This window comes from Ctenocephalides felis, unplaced genomic scaffold (genome assembly GCF_003426905.1).
Source record: "Ctenocephalides felis isolate EL2017-DRISC unplaced genomic scaffold, ASM342690v1 CF-g0.4_SCAFFOLD_01170, whole genome shotgun sequence".
Lineage (NCBI taxonomy): Eukaryota > Metazoa > Arthropoda > Insecta > Siphonaptera > Pulicidae > Ctenocephalides > Ctenocephalides felis.
The window spans coordinates 52918814-52938002 of NW_020537324.1; the positions used below are offsets into that span (position 1 = coordinate 52918814).

Here is a 19189-nt window from a genome sequence, read left to right on the forward strand (position 1 = left end):
AGTTTTCGTTTTTTTTTATTTTCTAACTCCTGATGGATGAAGATGTGAAGAACTAAAACCTACCAGGCGATGGTTTTTGTGCTTAGCGTGCAAAAGATCACCAGTAAAATATTATGAGCTTTACAGGAACACAGTTATTCAAAATGTTCAGTAGCTCGCCGCCTAATAACACAAAGTTTGTTGTAATATATCTATTATAGTATAATATACTATAACAAAACAAGCTAAAGATGCTAAGTATGACAATATAAAGAGGTCAGTACACAGCAAGTCAAAGTTGGCGCACGCCAATGATTTCATAAATATATTTATCATAAAAATTAGCAAGTTAGTGAGAATGATACTTCAGTGAATGATTTTAACTCGTATTATGGCAGATCTTTACATTGCATCATTCCGAGAAAAAAATATACAACCTATTTATATTTGTGAAAAACTAAAAACCTGATGGTCGACTGTGTCCTGATAAAATTGAAGTGTTATAACGTGTAAATGCTGATAAGATATAAATATTGCGAGAACGCGAACTCGATACATAGCAGATATACATGAACATTTCATAACAATGCATTAACTGGTTTTCGATAAAAAAAACAACGTATTGAATAATAAAATACTTTTTATTAAGTAGGTTAATGTGTTAGTGCTTCGGTAAATGCAATATTAAAAATGATATCTTTATAGTTAAATTACTTTGAAGCTCTTGTTAAGAATATTCCATAGGGGACGTCCATTAATCACGTGAGCGAGTTTTTAAGGATTTTTGAACCCCCCTCCCCCTTGGTGATGTTAGGTTGTCAAATATCTCCCTTCCGCTTTTTTGCTCTTGGTTTATAATACAAAAAGGCGGAAGGGAGATATTTGACCCCTCCCCCTTGGTGATACATAGTAATATTCAAAATTACCCCCTCCCCCACCAAACGCCACGTGTAATTTTAGTTAGGTTAAAAAACTGTAAATTTTTTGTTTTTTTTTTCAAAGTGCTTAAACTTTTAAAAAAATAGTCAAAAAATAAAAACACGTGATATCATACTATACCCTTCCCTCCCCCACGTGATATTTCTTGATTTTTTTTGTCATACCCCCCCTCCCCTAAAAACTTCACGTGATTAACGGACGCCCCCATATGGCTATTTCAAATAGGTGGTTTATGTGGCAATTTCCAACGTGTCAAAAAAAATTCTGATTTATTTTAAAACCACCTTTATAATTATACAAAATTAATGAAAAATAAAATACAATGTTGGAATTAAATATACGTGGCATTGCGTATATACAAGGCAATTTTTATAAAACTGAAGTAAAAGTAAGTCGAAATGTTAAGTCGAAATTTAGAATAAAATTAATATATACGTACTATCGAAACTAATTTTGATACTACCAAGAAAAGTATCTTCAATGATCAATCGAGCTACAATATTGACATTTTTGAAAAGCTTTACAGAAATTATATGATAGACAGTAGAACTTGTGTACTTGTAATTGAGTACCTCTAATTGAGTCGTTTTTCCCAAATTTTTGTGAATCGAAATTATCAAATTCACTTGATAAAAAATCATAAAACTAGAATTTATTAAAACATAAACGCAATAAATATAACAGATGTATATAATTATTACTTAGCACATATACTAAAAACGCATAAATATACATATTTAGAAATTTGTATCAACCGCACATTACAAATCTAATGGGATTCTAAATTTATCTTTGACATATTTGAGTTTATTTTCAGAAAAAACGCTAATGTCGCGCTAAAAGCATTGTCAAACAAATTTTAATTGAGCCGCTATAAAAACATATAAAGCCACAAAATTTGAATACTGGGCCTATAATAGTTGTTTATTTGAAATGCTACAAATAGACCTTGGTGTTAAAAATCATCATTTTGATTTGAAATTGTAATTTCTCATCTATCAATAGGATATGAATTAAAAATTATATACTATATAATTTGAAGCTTCAATGCAGTTCTTAAAAAAATTTAATTGCAATTAAATAGTTTGAATAAAATATAATGCAACATACATTTCATTCCATCATTCCATAGTAATAAAATAACTATATAAAACAGCGAGTGAAATAGAATATTTATGTAGATTATTTAAATCAATTTCAATCCACGATTATCCAAGCAAGTTTATTTATCCACAAGGTGTTTATATTTATATATCCCGCCAATATTTCCGTTGTCTTACTCTGGACGAATTTCAGTAATTTTAACAATATCATCTAACTGTAAGTCTAAATGATCAGATTCTTGGTGATATTGATCACCATAACTCGTTTAACTCGAAATTTTAAACAGTTTTGAATTTGCGATTTAATTAGTGAAGAAAAGAAATTATCTCTAATCAACCGTTGTAAGAAATTTCTAGATAAAATGAACGAGTTACAGAGTTAATATATATTAAAGAAACAATAATTGAAATAATATAAAAATAATAATTAATTGGTAAAATCTATAACAGGAAAAATTAAATCAATTCCTAGCAATTTTGATGATTCGAGTCATATAAACTAATTTATCATTTTGTAGAAATCATTGATTGTGAGACAAAAACAAGACATATGTGTAATTTTCTTAATAAGAAACGAGTAAAAGAAGCGCAAACAGAATTTTAACTACGTTCTATTTTTAAGTGCTCGCTGATTTAATTGTATACGATATGTATTCAAATTAAATATTCAAATCTAGCAAATGGCTAATATAACGTTATCACAATTGTTTTGCAGTGATTAAGTTAACTATCGTCATAGCTCGCGCAGTTGCAGTAAATTCGTCATACACGAGCTAACTTCGCAATTTGGTTGAAGAAAATGACTATTTGAAAAACTTTCACAAATAACTAAACTAATAATGTCATTAATTCATATCAAATATTTTTATTTTAATTTTTCCCAAAGTAAAAATTTATGTTTCGCCAGAAAATCCAAATTATTAATTCTATGACTTCTCAATGTTTCCTTCCTTTTGAATCAATTAACTCCAAGATGGAGAAAAAGTATGAATGTTTGCTTTTCGTCAACAATTTCTCAAAAACAGCAGCCGATTTAAAAAATTTGGAAGAGATTTGGCGCATTGATTAATTAGACCATAGAATGGGCTCAATCATTTCTCCACCATTAGCAGATAAATGCAAAAAATTTCGCCAGTGTTTTTACCTAAAATTCTGAACCGATTTTGAAAATTCAAAAAAATTATCTGGGAATCGTGCTGATTAGTTGGTAAAGTTTTTCCGGACCGTTTCTTTGTAATTAAGAGTAAAAAAAAAATTTTTACGATACAAACTCGGAATTCAATCTTAATGAAGATCCTAAGTTATTATATGATATACATATGTAGGCATACGAAAAATGGTTTAATAATTAAAATTCATTAAGGTTTGACATCATGATGCATGCATACATTATACATTATACATTATACATTTATACATTATACATTTATACATTAATAAAATAATACATAATATATATACATTAATAAAAATGTATATGCGTACATATACATTATATTCATAAACACATATAGATTTATGTATAAATGAATAATAAAAGATTTCACAAGATTTGTAAAATAAATAGTAATTTTACTTCAGAATTACGTTCAATTTACAGATGCTAAAACTGAATGTATAAATGTATAGTACATAAATAAAAGGTGAATCATCAGGTTTTTTTAAAAAAAAAAATATCTATCTATAGATAGATTGTAATTTGCATGTAAATATAAAAAAAATGCAGATATATATATTTCGGGGATAAAAAATCCTAAAATGTTATTTATTAATTATCCTTTGATATAATAAACAGCAAATTTCATAATGATTTTGATTCAATGACGTCATTTTCGCCGAACTAAAATGAAACGAATAAAGATCAGGCTCCGTTGAAAGTTTGTTTATTCAGCATGAATAATTCAAACTGGGGTTATCCCGCCGCATACCACAAATCATTTACAAATTTTATTCAATATCGTATTGAGGAGATTGAAAAAAGACAATATGATATTAAAGTGATATTCAAGACAGGCACAGTCTTCAAGTACTGCATCATTAATTTATCAGTGTAATTTATATTTTGGTTCAAAATATTATAGTTTGCAATCAAGATAATAAATCACAATGAGTAGGGAAAATTAAATTGACTGTATAAATCTCTCAACCAAACTACTCAATATAAAATTTCATGTTAATATTTTTTTGCATAGATTTTATTGCCGATCAAAATAGTTAATAAAATGTCAAAATTACTGATTTTGTTGTAAAGATATTTTAATTTAATAAATGATAATAATAAAAACAAATTGATCATATTTCCTTCTATTCGATCGGATAGCTACTAATTATAAAAATAATATTAATTATAAAAATGCCCGAAAAAACAAAATATACATTTTAAATTCATTTTAGCAAACCAAAACTTAGCAATAAGATGCAATATTCTAATACATTTCAATATTCTTATATTCCATATAAAATGAATTCGACGCATCTAAGCATCGCACGATACAAAAATCTACATATTTAAGCAATTGCGTGCACAAGTTTTAATTAATCTTCAATAGGTAATGATTTTTTACTTTTTCAATTTTTTACGCTGTAATTTATTTCTAGAAAAAAACAGCAATATAAATAATAATGATAAAAAAATATGTAGGGGCTGTTGGGGCTAGTGACGAAGGGGTAATTTTTTAGGGCGCGTAATTTTTTAAGTGAGAAAAAAAATCTATAGAATATAATTAAATAATGCTTTTGACATTTTTTATCTCATAAGTATAATTTATGCATTATGTATCAAATCGAAACTTTGTATATTATAATTTTGAAAATTTGAGTGAAAACTAACTAAAGACATAGTTCAATTTATTTCCATGAAAACTTAAAAAGGTAAAAATTTAATTTATAAAAAATTAAAATAACTAAAATAAAAGTATAATAATTTTGACCTTTATTTTCGGAATTAATAAATTTTTGTAAGTTTTCTAAAAAATCATAAATATCATCAAATTATTCACACATTTTTGAAGACAAACTTCAATTCATCAACTATACAGCGGCATTTTTATTAGTGCCCTCAGGCGGCAATAATTTAAATTCGGCCCTGAAGACACTTGTTCACAATTAACGGTAATAGTGAATATTATTAAGACATACTAATAGAAATAGTCATATACCGCATGGCATATCAATTTTATGATTATTTTACGGGTTAAAGCCTTAAGATTGCATAGATCTAAACTAAATATGCAGATTAAAAATTTATTGATGAACATTGATGACTTTTATATAATAAAATATGATTTTTACAACAATACCTTGATTTGTTAAAATTCCAACATATGCTTTACGCTTTTACCAGTAAATCACAAACAGTAAACACGACTAGAATGGTGTCAAAGATAAATTAGAACTCAGAACAATCACCGTCTTATAACACTAAAATGGCACAAACAAATCAACTTTTATTACATACGTCAATGAATCACTAATGTAACTTCACTAAAATAATTTGATATTCAGAATAAAATCAGGCGTCTGTCCGAATGATTTTCGTAACAAACAACTAAAACAACCGAAAACAACTACTCGAGGCGGCATACCGTTCGCAACTGACGTTTTGACGGAAGAAAACCTGAGTGGGAGATTCGGTCACTCGATGAGGAAAGAGAATGCCTGAGCAGCATTGGGGATAGTGGGGATAGAAACACGTGCGCAGCGCTCGTCTCGAACACGTTATGGAAGGTAAGTTTTGGTATTTGATATGAAATCGGTATTAGATACGCATTTCTATTTATTAATATTAACGAAATAACAGAATATATTGATTAACAAATGTATGAGTTTTCCTTGCAAAGTTTTCTAGTAACAGAGAGCTTTGATAAAAGATTATTTTTTTATGTTGGATGTTATTTGAATCAAACGATGTACATCATCATCGATTTCATCAATATACATACTTACGATTTCTTGAAACATGTGCACTTCATGAGACATAGGTACAGTAACAAACATGTATTTTGTACCTTGATCCATAAAATCTCACATTTAACAATAACTAAGGAGCCGATTCTGCCGTAAGAGAGATCAATGTTATGGCAACATCAGGGAGATGTGCTGGTTAGTTTTTGACAAAGGCAGGTCCAGCCGTTACGGAGATACGGAGCAAAGAGTGCAGCAAATACAAATTGAGTTTTTGAGAGAACGGGGTATCGAATTTGAATGATTTAAAAAACATTCAATTTGTAATGATTGGGAGAAGAGATGATTAGTTTTTGCAAAGACAGGTCCCGCCATTTCGAAGATACAGAGCTAAATGTGCAAAAAATGGTAGTTTTTGAGTGAACTAAGCGTCCGATTTGTATGATCTGAAAAGCTTTTGTATTGACAAAACAATTGCTTTTGAGGATTAAAAATTATTACATCTTTTTTTATTTTCCATAAAATATTTTTGTAATTTTCGATTAAAAATTCAAAAAAATACCCAGGCTAAGCACAGTATAAGCGCCACTCTGGTACAAATGTTTACCAGATGCACAGTATAAGTGAAAATGTCGCACAGAATTATTTGCGTTTAGACTGACTATGCGGGAGCACTTTTTCAATTTTGTGTAAACTATTGAAAAATGTGAAAATGTCACTGAGCTAAGCACAGTATAAGTTAAATGTCGCACAGAATTATTTGCAAATGCGTTTAGATTGACTATGCGGGAGCACTTTTTCAATTTTGTGAAAACTATTGAAAAATGTGAAAATGCCGCCAAGCTAAGCACAGTATAAGTGAAAATGTCACACAGAATTATTTGCAAATGTGTTGAGACTGACTATGCGGGAGCACTTTTTCAATTTTGTGAAAACTATTGAAAAATGTGAAAATGCCGCCAAGCTAAGCACAGTATAAGTGAAAATGTCGCACAGAATTATTTGCAAATGTGTTTAGACTGACTATGCGGGAGCACATTTTCAATTATGTGTAAATTAGGCAACTATTTTTTTTAAATTGAATTCGAAATGAAATGACGATTGTTAATGTTCTGGAGATAAATTGATTTATGATTTATGATTTACTTTTGATTTGCTCAGATATAACAAGATAGCAAAAATAATGAAAGTTACAGTATTTGTAATAATATATTTGAAAACGTTTAAAATTTCTCGAACATTTCCCACTAGTTTTTTTTATAGATATATTATATCTTTTCAATACATTATTCAAAAGAATCGAACTATTTTAGTATACCTAGTTAGTAATGCATGAAGAGATGGTGTTAAATCCTTAATTTTTTTTACAAATTTCATGTAAATTGCCCAATTACATAGTACAATAGTATATCAAAAAATATATGTATTAGTGGTTAAATATTTAGTGATATAAAATTTATAGTTTTGTAGCAGAGGCCATTTTAATAAAATAAAAATAAAAAAAAAGTTTTGTAGGAATTGAAATATTATTTAAATATCTCTGAATTGTTCTCTAAACAAATTTACGAGTTTCTTATTATAATTTTAATACGATCGTACTCCAAGAACATGAATGAAGATCAGGGCTTCAATCTAAGGACAAATTAATTAATTCTTACCTCGGTCTCTTTAAATTTCAAAGTATATTTCAAATACATTATTGTGTAGATAGATAACTACATCCACACGAAATCATCTATATTTAACCCAGTTTTTATGGCTTCAATCGTCTGGATTAATAGAAGATTCATATCAATCGATGGTCTAAATTTAAATATATATTCATTATATATATATATATATATATATATATATATATATAATTCTAATTTTCTAATCTTTAATTAATTATATAATTTAACTATCATGGGCCTATATTATTTTAAGGGGCTCGTGTTACAGAAAACAGCTTTTGGGAAACAAATATTCGATTTGTGCCGATGGTGACAAATATATAGTTGATGGGCATTTTTATTATATATATTTCAGAATTTCAGCGAAGTTAAAATATATTATTTTTGCTTTTCATCTAGTTTATTGTTACAAACAATGATAAATATCTATTACCTTCTCATTGAAGACTGTAATATTTTATTTTGAGTATCGTTGTTAGTGCGTCTAGCTACTAATCTTTCAAGTGGTTTACTTGAAATTAGCGATATGAGAAATAATTATGACATCAAGCGTTCAATCGATTTTTATTCAAGGTAACTGAAAATTTATGGATTTTTTTCAAAATTTTTGTTTCAAAAGAACATTAATGAGTACTGATAAATTAACATAAGCCCAATAAAGTGAATATACTAAAAAATAAAAATACTTTTTAATGCTGACAATTTTTCATAAGAATTAAGGGCCAGAATACTAAAATACTCGAAAAGACCACGTTTATATTTCAATAATTATTATAATGTTAATCAACAAAAAGTTAGTATTTAATATCTAAATGAAATACATTTTTAATACTTTCTTATGTGTAACATATTTCAAAGTGACAATATGCAGAAATAATTCAATATTTTTAATACCATTTTTAAACGAGTGGCGCGTGCATTAAACAAATTTCTGGAACTTCCCGCACCGTAAATTAATATTTTTTAAAAGTCAGAAGAAAAATAAATTCTTTTTAAGAATTTTGAATTTTTTAAAACTTGTTTGAATATTTTGTAAACTGTTGAAAAAATTATCATTGATATATTATAAAAACTTGGAAGTTTGTAGAATTTTCTTTTAATTTTGAAATTATGTTGATATTTTTTATACCCATTCATGTCGGTTAATACAGACTGTCGAAAATATTTGATTTTCGATCACCAAATGGCATTTTTTTAAAATTGTTTTCTAAATCTCCGAAACCTGGACCTGCTTTTGCAAATTTAATTAATTCTTCACTCCGCCAACAATTTCTCACAAACTTAATTTCTATTTCCTGCATTCTGCACGGTATCTCCGAAACGGCTGAACCAACTTTTGCCAAGCATTTTGAATAATTCAAATCGGGGCTTCCGAAAACGTTGGAAAACGTCATACATACATGCATACTTCATACATACATCCAGATTTTTCTAAGGCATGCCAAAATGATCATTAAACAATTACCAATAAGCAAAAGTATCAGATCATTATACAATCACCAATTAGCAAAAGTATCATAATTAATAATAATCATTTTAAATATATAAATATTTAAAATATAAATTTTATCATGATAAAAACAGTTTATTATAAATAAAATATAAATAGCAGTTTCTTAGAAGTGTTGTTGAGTTGGCTTTATCGTTTCAAAGACATCAACACTTCGCCCAAACGTTCTTTGGGCGATCATATTATTATTAAATATATAAAGAAGTTTATTCAGCATAAATAACTAAATTTATAGCAAAAGGATTAGATGATTCATTTTCACATTTATAAGAACGTGGGTGAAATAACATAACGCTCTAATCAAATGTACATATAAAAATATAATAGAAATCTGAGTTAATATATTCCAAACATAAATGTGAATAATTTATTATATTTAACTTAAATTTAGGCGTTTTGGAGTAGACCACTGACCCACTACGGATGACCTACCTCCATCATGCCATGTAGGTACGTAGAACTCTAGTACCATTAATAAAATTCTAATAACCAGCACGATAGCTTATAGATTTTTTTTTTATATTTTCTGATTGCTATTTTATTATTCCTAAAAAAATGTAGACGTTCGATAAGAATTTAAGTCGTGTATTTTATCGTTTCAATTTTTAATGAAAATTTAGTTTTCTTTCATATGAAAACCATTCAAGAGTAACAAGATAGTGCACATGAGCCGTGCTATATGATTATTGTCGCACGTGCGGAACATAAAGCTCCCCTTTACCATTTGGCGGTTTGTCAGGAAATGTCGCAACATTTAAGATATCTAAGTTGACTCTTCGACAAATTAGAAGTCGGAGCGGCGAAGTCTGACGGTTGCACTACGCTGAATAAAGAGGTTAGATAATTTTATAGATATTTTAGACATTATTGCACGGGCTATTTGTTGGAGGAAATAAAAATTGTATATAAGCTGGATTCATTATTGATCTAGTGGGGTGCATGCATCGTGCCTTAAGTCCAATTGCTGGAACTTCCCGTACAGTAATCAAAAATCTTGGTACGGAACCCAAAAAAAGTACACAAAATATGTACACATTATTAAAATCTCTATAAAATATCTGATAATTTAATGTTTGATATGTCCAATAAACATTTTGGCCGCTAAATGACATTTTTTAATTTATTTTCATTGAGAGTCCATAACCGCTGGACCTTATATATTCAATAATAAAATTATTAACTTTACATAAGTACATTATTAACTGCTTGTTGCGCCAAAAATTTAATCAGTTTTTCATCCTGTCAAGACAAGTAAAATGTTTTTTGAATTGTTAAAATCGGACGCTCCGTTTTCTTAAAAACTGAGCTACCTGTTTTGGCACTGTTTGCCCAGTATCTTTGGAACGGCTAGACCTGCCTTCGCCAAAAATTAATCAGCACGTCTCCTTGTCAATACAAATAGAATGTTTTTTTTTTTTGAATTATTCAAATCGGTTGATCGGTGTTCCCCAAATTGTCGACGAAAATTTGTATCCGCACACACACATACATCCATTTTTTTCTAAGGTATGCCAAAATATTTAGAAACCTTTGAAACGTGAAGATATATAAAAATTTTAATTTTCGATTTTTTTGCGATTACTATAACTTACCCTATGGGAAGTTAAAAGTATATCAAAATATCAAGTCAAACCCATAGTCAGTCCTCCCAGATATTTACAAAATGAATATGTACAATAGAAAAAAGTAACAGGATGAAATGAAAAAATATTCATAATTAAAAATAAGAAATATTTAAAAATATATGCTCACGTACTATGGTTGTTTACTAATAACTTGAATCAAAAATAATGGCATGATGCAAAATCAAGTAGAGTAAATATAAAGTATATACAAGTAATTAAAAATAAGTTCAGTGGGATATCTAACCTCTTAACAATATTCTTTCAAATTGTTTTCCCATACTGTATTGATTGAAATATATATTTGTATTGATCTTGAACCTTGGTTATTATAAATGTTTTATTGAATAGAATAAAATGAAGGAATGTTTCAATATTGTGAATATTAGAAAACGTTGAGAATATCGAATGATTTGGGAAAATTTAGACGTTTAATTTATATATTATATTTTACATTTATATGTGATTTGATTTTAAAGCTAAATCGAAATGCAATTAAAATCCGATTAATTCGTATTTGCAATAACTATATAAGTCGCAAGGCTGAACATGCAAAGTGGGTAGGTTTACTACCCACCGTATTATTGTATTAGCAAAATATGGTCAAACTAATATTGTTATATAATAATTTATATTACTAATATAAATTATAACAAGTTTATATGTACATATGTCATTTATAGGCACAACACAGTTCTTCAAATTTCTTTATGCACTTTTTTTCATTCATTTCTCATAACCAATCTGAACCTTTGGTTCAATGATGTTATTTGCTTTTGGGTACATGAGGTTTAGAAATTTCCCCATTGAGGAATTTCCTTATATAAATATATTGCTTATCAATTAGATCTTGCGGTCACCATGTACATGAATTTGACTAAATTATTATTACTTAACTGAACGGATTAAATCTAAATTTGTAATATGTACATGACAATGATATTGTAAGGTAATGTAAATATATGCAATCTACATTACATATAAATGTGTAATATATAAAGGGGTTGCGAGTTCGAATCCCGCTCTGGATGCGATGTCCAATTTCACTTAAAAATGAAGATCAAAAGTTTTCAATTAAAAATAGCCCATTTTGGGTACTGCGGTGTGTAATGGCAATGGAAAATCTCTCACAATATTTTTACCTTAATCGAGTTGGAGTTTAGTTCAGCTCTCTATATATAATATATATATATATATATATATATATATATATATATATATTCGTATTCAATATGTAATCAAATAATAAATTTCTAAAAATAGTTTTAATCAGTTCCGTTCTTGTTGATCCAATGAATTGCAAGAAATGTAATGGTATTTATGTTGCATAAAGTTAGATATTCATAAGAATGAATCAACATATTCAATACCAAAAATTCAAAATATACTAAATTTACCAGTTAACTGTCTCGCTTACATAGAACTGTAAGAAGTACCGAATTAGAAAAAAAATGTTGACATTATTCCATCAAGAAAGATAGACGATTTAAAAAATCAAAAAAACCGAAAGAAAGATAAAATAATGAGAACTTTAGTGAGAAAAATAAAAGATATGCAATGTTTGAAGAAAATATATTTGTACAGGCTTACCTCAGACATGATATTTCTGGTGTTCGAGTGTTTTTCATAACAACTTGCTCGAACCGCTGCTTGTATTGGCGGCGGTCCAATTGGCCAATTATTCGATTGTTTGTAGCGGCTGGTCTTCGTCTACTAGCATTTTGCTATTAGCTAACGTCTGAATATAATTTGAAATTTATTCAAGGCAGATGTCTTAGCAATTCCATACTGAGCAAGTAATACCTGAATCAGTCAAGTCACCTGAAAGTAAAGCAAGAACAATTTTAATATTAAAAAGAAAAATCAATTTATTTAGAAATTTTGATTGTTAATTACGAATTTCGAAGAGCTGGCGTTTTTCAGATTTGGTACTTTTATTGAGCATATATATTAGAACAATAATAATAAAAATGTAATAATATGAGAGCTAATATAACAATTATAAAAATCTAGTTCTTCATTGCGGCTAATTAAATTCGTATCGCATGTTGAAAAGCAAGTTCTATTAAACGACATCACTTTGGTCAATTTTCTTCATTCACTATTACATTGGAAAACTATTTATAAATGACATGCCCTAATGGTCCTAATGGACCAAGGTGTGCCGGACAACCTGCAGGAAATGGAAAATGTCCTAGAAAAAGACAGATAAACATTTTATCGAATAAAGTATATTTATCGTAATCGATTTAAGACTAAGTGCTTCTGCAACTTCTTAGGAATCGAGGCAAAAGAAAATTTGGTTACATGGTACATTAGCCGTGATTAATTTATAACTGATATAACTGATATCGACAGTACATTAAATTGGAATGACAACTCATTTGTTAAGAAACAAAATCTAACTTTTTTTATTAAATATTTGTAACAATCAAATTTAAACTAAATGCAATAATCACCGCTGGACGCTCTTATTTCAGCAGATGAATGATAGTAGAAAAAATAGTAAAAGTGCCAAAACAAAACGGTTTAGATATAGAAGAAATAATTCAAGAAAGAGCACCTAGTCCAATTAATGATAATCAAAAAATTCAGCTAATTCCAAAAAAGAACATTAAATAATGTTTATAAATAAATCATTGAACACAATAACTAAAACTATGGACCAATTTGAGTTGAAGTTGAAAATTATCAAAATGCTGACATAAGTTCAAAAGCAAGACAAGGTTTTATAGATTCACCTACCTAACAAATACTAAAATAACGTGGAAGAAAAACGCAAGCAACCTTAGGTGCATTTTTGAAAAAAAAAGGGAAAACATTGGAATCAAATAATAGACTCACAATGATCCGACTGAACTAGAAATTCATTGATTACATTCAAATTATAATCAATTACACGCAGTAGGTGCCACTTTGAATACGGAAAGAATTAAGCAGCAATTTCGACATATTTTACTCTTTTGTTATAGAAAAGGTAAAAATTATGTTTTGAATCAGAATGAAATTGACCAATGTGTATGGAAATGACGTGTTGATAGTACGAGGGTGCCAAAACTGGTTTGCTAGATTTCATTCCTGGTTTTTTGATGTCCAAGATGTACCACGTCCAAGAAGTACTGTTGAAGCTGATGAAGACGCGAGAAAAGCACCAGTTGATGCAAACCGGCGAAAAACAATACATGAGATCCCATTGAATTCAAATTTATCAAATTTAACAGTTCATAACTACTTAAAATGTCTGTGATTTTCCTCGAAGCTCAATGTATAGTTCTTATAGAACAAAGACGACGCAAGACCACACATAAGTTTGATCAATCGCTAAAAGCCTTCACAGCTTGAATGGAACCCAATTCCACATTCATCACATTTTCCAGACCTGCCATCATCAGACTATTATTTGTTCCGGAGACAAAAAAAATTTTTAGGTGGTAAAACCTTTACCTAAAATGAGGAGGTCAAAAGCACTTTGATCAATTTGATGCAAATAACGACCATGATCTCGAAATTATTCTATTACCAGAAATATGACAAAAGATATTAGATCAAAACAGCCGATACATAATTTATTAAAGTATCTTTTTATTGTACAAAAATTACTTTTCAAAATGTATATAAAAACAAAGTTACTTTCCTAACAACCCAATAGATAGCAATAGTTTTTCGGAAAATTGATCACATCCGGCGCTGCTGCATCAATAAGAAATTCTTCATTATTGTAATAGTAAAAAATTCTTCACATAAAGACAAGATAACTATTTGTGTTGCCATCTATAGAACCGACAAAGTTAGTTAAGCCAAATAATCAGTCAAAACAGCTCATAGACCACTTAATTTAGTTCAAATAATATACATAAAAAATGTTAGCTATAAAGTATTGTACTTTGTATAACACGACACGCATAATATGATATTGTGTGCGATATTTAACACCATTTTCAAGAAAGTTGATAACGGAGGAGTAAATTTGCTCACTGAGGATAATTTCCAAGAAAATTAGGGATAGTTTTACCAGCAACGGCACATAATATCTTATAAACCGCAAATTCGTGTCGGGTGACGAGCATCGAGGCCAACAAGGGTGTGACCTGGGAGCCGCCCTACAGTTGTGTCATCGTAGAAAATGAAGGTGCAGGCCCACCCTGACCGCGTGTACTAACGACTATTAGGTGACCCTCGTCCTACGCGGCCGAAATGTCGCATAGCAGTGATTTTTTTGTTATTTTTATGGGATTCATGAAAATGAGGTATGTTTTTCAGAGAAAATTATCAAAATATTATTTGATATACTTTCATTATAGTTCTGTTTTCACAAACTATCGGAATGGATTGGAAACGGAGTTTTGTCCAAAAAGATTTGATACAAGTTATTTGATAAATTCCAATAAACTAGCATCGAAACAAGATCAGTGAGGTGTCGTAACACAAATTATTTTTCCTAACATGAGAATCATGGAGAAATAATTTATTGGCTACTTTAGTGTTACTGTTTCGAAATCTCTATATAACTTAAGAGCTATCATGAGGAAAAAAATTAGCAGATAATCAGTTTTGCGATACCAGAAAAAACTATTGGTGCCTGGCATAGTGCCTTAAGGTAAATTGCTGGAACTTCTCGTACCATGAAATAAAATTTTTAAATGCTTTAAATTTTTTTGATTTTTTTTTAAAGCAACCGCGTTGCGTAGCTTCTTTATACATAAAAGTTGCAAAATATCAAAGCGCGTTACGCCGCATTGCAGTCTAACGGTTAAACATTACAAATTTTGGCACGTGATTAATAGAAATGTAAAGAAAATTTGTAATTATTATTTAAATCTCTATAAAATATTTGATAATTTGATGTGCATATGTATAATTATTGCATCCAAACATACACACATACCAGGGCCGGTCCTGCCTTGCATGCGATGCATGCAAAAAATGCGGGCGCACGCCTTAGGGGGCGCCAAAACGAGTTTCGGAAATTAAATTTATAATATATTATTTATATTTTTTATTATTTATATAAAATCTAGAATACTTGATAAATTATAATAAACAATCTAACTTAACTAGGGATACGGAAACACAAAAAGCATATTTATTTTGCAATGTGATGTCAGTAGAAATAATTAACCGATTAATTACTCTGCAAATTAATAAATAACAGCTTTGTTTATTGCTTAATCTACTTATTCAATTTTTTCTTTGTTTGAAGTTACCGTGGAATCGAAAAAGAAATTATCTAGTGTTCAATCCCATAAGCGCAAATCTGCAAAATTTGAAATTAATTATTGGGCATTATTGACAAAAAATTGCGAGCTGATTTAGTTGAAACAAAACTTGTTAAAAAAATATAAACTAATTATAATCGGGATAATGAAAAATGGGGAGTCAGTGCTTAAAAAATGGCATGTTTATTCCGAGAAATTGAATTGTAACTTTTGGTTTTGTTGCAAATATTTCGCTTCTGATGAATTTTGAATGTTGATGACATGCGTGGTTAGGGTTATGGAAATGGAACAAATATGAAAAATGAAAGCAAAATTTACTTTGGAACAAAAATCTGAAGTTTTTTTTATACCTAGTGGTGTCCATACTCTAAATTTAATAATTATTAACTATGCAGAAATAATACATATCAAATATAATTAGTTTATTTCAATATAATTCAAGAAATGTGTAATTTCTTAGCATTTTTTACTGATTATTGGATAATACTTCTAAAATACGTTAACAATTGATCACAATCACAATTGAAACAATCTGATACTCTGAATATGACGGGAAAGCAAGGATGAATACAATTCGGCTCTTACGATATCAATAAAGGAGAAGTTTATGACGCAATTTTGGATATTATAAATAATGAAAAATTAAATTAACGTAAAATTTTAAAAAATCCAATATGAAATACGAATGTTATGATTGTAAATGAAAAGCTAGTTTTTTTAGTTTTCTTGGCATGATTTGCTCAATAGGATAAATAGCATAATAAATAAGTAAAATGTTTCAAACCCCAAATATTAATAATGCAATACGTTAAAAATAATTGAAAATTTAAAAATATTTGATTATAATCAACAAGCGAATGGCCTAGATTTTCTAAATAAATTTAAAATCAATGTATTTAATACGCTTTTAGATTATATAGAATTTTTTGTGTACTAAATCCAGAATAATTAAAAATTAATTTTAAGAAAATATGTAATTTTTATATAATTTTAATAATAAACCGTTAAAACAGTTAAAATTACTAGGGGGGGGGGCGCTAAAAAACAAGTTGCATGTGGGCGCTAAGGACCCCAGGACCGGCCCTGCACATACATATTACATACACACACAAACTCACATACATCAATTTTTTTCTAAGGTATGCCAAAATGTTCAGAAGGCCAAAAACGTGAAAATATGCAAATATTTCATTTTCGATTTGTTTGTGATTACTATAATGTAATGTGGTAATGAATGATGAAGATGACGATGAAGATGAATGATGAAGTGAATGACGAAGATAATGAAGATGAGGTTTGGATCATACCATATCATAATAATGTCAATGATAATGTTACTCTATAAAATATTAAGCACATAAATCGTAGAATTTTAGGAGTCTTCTATCCCTACAGATTATAGATCAATGTACTCATTAGAATTGATATGTTTTGGTAACTCGTAAACACACTTTAAGGATTGTGCCACAAGTATGAATAACTTAAAGAAATTAGTGAATTTTTATAACTACATTATAATATAAATTCAAGAAAATTTTTATGTTTAGCAATATTATTACATTTAAGTCGTATACAAATGCAGCAGTTATATTTAAATGAAAAATACTTACTACTACTATAAAAATGAAAAAAATTATACCAATTCTCATTTTATAAAATCACACATTGAGTGTATTGAAGTATGAAGACGTGCACAAATATGTGACGTAACTGATGTCACAAGGTCACCTTAAATATAATATCATGGAAAAATCGATTGTCAATTATACATAAAACATATTTGCCACTGGGGCTAATTGCTCTATACATTGAAAACCTGTGATTATGATTGTAATATTGTTGCTGGTAATATAATTGCACACCAGTGTATATATATGCGTATGCGCGTGTGAAATAATATACTGCACTTTGCAATTAATATTTTTTTAAGCTTTCGCTATTGTACATATGTCTCCAAAAATATATGAAATGAAATTGTTTTTCTCGCAATTTTCAAAATGTTCATTATATCTGTGATTAGATCAGAGTTGCAACATACAGATAGATATAAGATTCCATAAAATTAGGGACACATTCAGACACAGTAATTGTAAATAAACCTAGGAAATTATTATTTATCACAACAGTATTTATCAGATTAGATAGTGCTATCGCAAAGTAAATGATATAAAAATCTACAGCACAGTTTAATGTACTCAATGTACTTAAATTTGAAATATTTTGACGTCAGTACTGTATGATCTGATAGCTTGTCTATCGAATATAATTAAACAGCAAATTCTTCATGCCAAACCGTTGTGGACTGATAAAATGAAGCAAATGTTATTGGTATTTGTCTTTAGGTAACTATCACCATTTTAAAAATAATTAAGTTGATCAATAGGATTATTTCCCACATTGTAATTCCATTAATTACAAACAAATATCTTGGATTGTACAGATCTGAATTTGACCTAGAGAAGTGGGCATTAAGAATCTTCAGTAAATAGATAAATAAAATTTCTTACAATTTTTAAAGCATCGTCAACGATAAAATGAAAGATTAAACCGTGGGAGAAAATTATATTAGCAACTTCGAGTCTGTTATGCGAAATGTCCTTGATGATTTGTATGTCACAACTGTTTAGATTTATTATTCGCTGTCCAGCCATATGTACATGTTTTGAATATTTATTTTCCTAAATAAGTAACGAAGGCATAAACACTCAGTCCCAATACAATTACATTTAAAATCCAAAAGCACTTAAGTATTAATTTCGATCCACTATTATGTTATTATTTTAATTGTATCAATTAAATATATTCTGAATAAACGGAATCCTAGTAAAGCAAAACTTCAATTGCTGTTTCCAAGTATTCATTATAAAGTTTTCCAATTGTTCTTGAATCTATCAGGTTTATGTATATATATTTTATTATGTACTAAGTTGACAACTCGATCTAGACAAGATTTTTAATTAAAGCACTGATGATTATAAATAAAACAAATATTGTGAAATAATTACTGAGACAATGCAATCAAATCAATTTTTTGTTTGTTTTTCACTTCTTTGTTCTGTCACTGTATATAAGTTTTAAATATGTAGTTAATTTTCAAAAATGATAAGAAATATAATTAAAAGTAAAGATGTCAAAATAAAATATTGTAGCTAATGGTATAGTGATATATGAAATTATGAAATCCGCCAAATTATTATTCGTGAGAGATTCGAATTTTATGTGAACAATTATAATCGCACTTCAG

At 28.6% G+C, this 19189-nt stretch overlaps 1 protein-coding gene across 2 annotated transcripts in view; it reads right to left on the bottom strand.

Annotated features, from left to right (window-relative positions):
• Positions 1-19189, bottom strand: part of LOC113365731 (phospholipid-transporting ATPase ID) — a 102162-nt gene that overhangs the window by 65383 nt on the left and 17590 nt on the right. Inside the window, exons 2-3 of one of the 2 annotated variants that reach the window (XM_026607263.1) lie at positions 12533-12550; positions 12320-12467 (exon numbers count right to left, since the gene is read on the bottom strand). The gene's annotated coding sequence lies outside the window, so the exon portion shown is untranslated. Of the gene's footprint in view, positions 1-5320; positions 5622-12319; positions 12468-12532; positions 12551-19189 lie in introns of those variants that run through there. The other variant, XM_026607264.1, reaches the window with a different exon arrangement.